Consider the following 3,250-nt stretch of genomic DNA (forward strand, 5'->3'; position numbering starts at 1 on the left):
CTGGCTAGTTTTGTGTCAACTTGACACAGCTGGAGTTATCACAGAGAAAGGAGCTTTAGTTGGGGAAATGCCCCCATGAGATCCAGCTGTGGGGCATTTTCTCAATTAGTGATCAAGGGGGAGGGCCCCTTGTGGGTGGTGCCATCTCCGGGCTGGTAGTCTTGGTTCTATAAGAGAGTAGGCTGAGCAAACCAGGGGAAGCAAGCCAGTAAAGAACATCCCTCCATGGCCTCTGCACCAGCTCCTGCTTCCTGACCTGCTTAAGTTCCAGTCCTGACTTCCTTGGTGATGAACAGCAGTATGGAAGTGTAAGCCGAACAAACCCTTTCCTCACCAACTTTCTTCTAGGTCATGAAACCCTGACTAAGACAGATACCTAGGGTGTGATGCTGCTCACCCCATTGTACACTGACAAACATGACCAGCCGGATCTGAGGCCATTTTCTCTTATTCTCAAAACAGCCGTTCATGATGTGGAAAGAGGACATGATAGCCTGTGTCCCCTGAGCCTCTCACAGCATGGAAGAAAGGCTCAGTCCAAATTGTTGGGTTTACATTTTGGAAATCAGTTAATTTTTTTGTTAGTTTACTCTGCTCTACAATAGAAGATGTGGCGAACATGGTCCTTGGTGAATGATTGTTGATCATGAGGCATAACACTCTGATGGCCATCTATACCCCATCATCTATCACCTATCAATATCGATCATCTACCTGTCATTTATCTACATCTATAGCTGTTACATAGCTATATAGCTGTCACTTAACTACTGGCTATTATTTGTCTATATTTATCTATGAGACATTTATATAATCAATCATCTGTGTATATATATATATATATATATATATATATATATATATATATATATTTGGTTTTTCGAGGCAGGGTTTCTCCGTGCAGCCCTGACTGTCCTGGAACTCATTCTGTAGATCAGACTGGCCTTGAATTCAGAGATTTGCCTGCCTCTGCCTCCCGAGTGCTGGGATTAAGGCGTGCGCCACCACACCTGGCATCTGTCTAGATCTATCATTGGTATATAATATCTCTATATATCTATCATTTGTATTGTTATATTCTATCATCTCTTTATATTTATCATCTATCTATGCACCAATTATCTATGTCTATCAACATATTATCTATGTCATACCTATTCATCAGTCATCATCATGATTAAGTGACTTTCATAAATGGGAGATTAGGATCATGGAAATCCCATACGTAGACAGACCCAAGGACGGTCCCTTTCTGTCCCTCCTCCCCGTCTCCCCCTTTAGCTCTTGACTCTCCTGGGAAGCTCCTATGAATTATATCCATGTTCATCCATGGGGAAAAGGGAGAGAACAGCCTGGAACGTCTGCTTCGTTTTGGAATTATGAGTCCTGTAATGGGTGGCGGCGTTTAAGTCAGGAACATGCTCTAAACCAGACACTTATGAACGCTCAGATGTTCTTCCACGCTCCAGTCGATCATTAGTGAGCTGTTGTGGGATATTTATTAACAAAGTCATAGTGGAAGGGAGAAGCCTTTGATCACTTTGCCAAGGGGAAACCTAAGCTGGCCTGTTTGTGCCACGCCCACCATGAGACAGAGAGTGCATGCGCCTATTGTCTCCACAGCCAGCAGGACCACCGGCCATTCCAAAGCTGGTTATGTTATAGGCTGCCTCTTCTCTGTGAACTCAGGGGTCTCCAGTACCTTAGTCCAGCTTGGCTGATGGTGGCCATCAGAGCCATCACATCTTTTATCTGGGACACAAGACGGACATGAGGAAAGTCCAGTGATGGGCATCACAGGAGCCATGGAATGAGAGCAAAGGGGGTGCCTGAGAGGAGCAATGGAGGCCATTGCAGAACAGAGCCATAGATTATTCTTGTGAGGGTCATATGAGCTCCATTCCACTGTTGGTTTGAGTAGAATAATAATTATTATTATTTTCTACTTTTAATATTTTCTTTTCTTTTTTAAAGAAGATTTATGTTATGTATGAGAGTACACTGTCACTCCCCTCAGACACACCAGAAGAGGGCATCAGATCCCATTACAGATGGTTGTGAGCTGCCATGTGGTTGCTGGGAATTGAACTCAGGACTTCTGGAAAAGCAGTCAGTGCTCTTAACTGCTGAGCCATCTCTCCAGCCCCAGCTTCTTTCTTATTCTGTCTCAGTGTATGCCCTTTCCCACACTCTGGCCACAGCAATTCAGTTTCCCTCATACCTATGTTAATGTACTGTGAAGGATGGAAATCTTGAAGGAAATGTGATAGCAGTGTATGAATTACTGCAGATGATAGCAAAACAGGTCATGGATCTAGAAAGATACTGAACCTGGCATCTTCAGGAAGATTTGCCTCAAGTTCAAGATGAAAAGTCACACGACTGACTGTGTAGAAGAAGGGAAACTTCTTTCTTGTATTAGCGATTGTAGGCAGGGCTGGGAATGAGGCTCAGTGCAGCTCAGTAGAGCTTGCCCAGCCCTGGCTTCTATCCCCAGCACTAAAACAAGTGATAGTAAAACTCTTACTGATAACAATCACTGTACATATTGATTTTCATTATGGGCAATACGCAATCGATCTGGACATCTGCATATTGACCCTCAACACAACTAAAAAAACCAAAAACAAACAAAAAAACCTAAGATACCTCATTAGTTGCATGGTCCTTGAGACTGGGTGTCCAGTAGTCCCAGTGTGGTGTGGAAGCTCAGAAGGTCCTTGGAGAGCCTCTGGATCCTAGTCTCCCAAGACAGCCAAGAAACGCTTGATCTGGTGTCAGCAAAGAAGTCAGGAGCAGGCACTGAGGCAATGGCCAAGTACAAAGGTCAGGTGATCTTCCTCTGCCACGCCCTTCCCATCAGGACCTACCAAAAGGCACCACCCACATTCAGGTGGGTCTTCCCACTCTGCCCAGGCCATCGGGACTCTTCTTCAGGTGATCTCCCTATTCCAGTGATTCCAATTTGTGGCAAGTTACCGCTGAAAACAATCATAAGAGCTGGGGAGATGGCTCAGCCCATTGTGAGCACTAACGGTTCTTTCAGAGAACCTGGACTCAATTCCTAGTACCCACGTGGTAACTGGCAGAAGTCTGTAACCCCAGCTTCAGGGGAATTGATGCCCTCTTCTGGCTTCCATGGGCACCAGGTACAAACACGGTGCCCAGACATACATGTAGGAAAAACACTCATATACATAAAATAGACAAATCTCCAAATAAAATCAAACCAACCATGATACAAAGGAAT

General features: G+C 44.6%; 1 long non-coding RNA gene across 1 annotated transcript in view; it reads right to left on the reverse strand.

The window, feature by feature from the left end:
- LOC110337239 overlaps positions 1 to 2,782 on the reverse strand; it is a 15,723-nt gene extending 12,941 nt beyond the window's left edge. Inside the window, exon 1 of the long non-coding RNA XR_002381261.1 lies at positions 2,650 to 2,782. This is a non-coding gene — a long non-coding RNA (uncharacterized LOC110337239). The remainder of the gene's footprint in view (positions 1 to 2,649) is intronic.
- Between the last annotated feature and the right edge of the window lie 468 nt (positions 2,783 to 3,250).

The sequence above is a fragment of the Mus pahari genome, chromosome 20 (genome assembly GCF_900095145.1).
Source record: "Mus pahari chromosome 20, PAHARI_EIJ_v1.1, whole genome shotgun sequence".
NCBI classification, from domain to species: domain Eukaryota; kingdom Metazoa; phylum Chordata; class Mammalia; order Rodentia; family Muridae; genus Mus; species Mus pahari.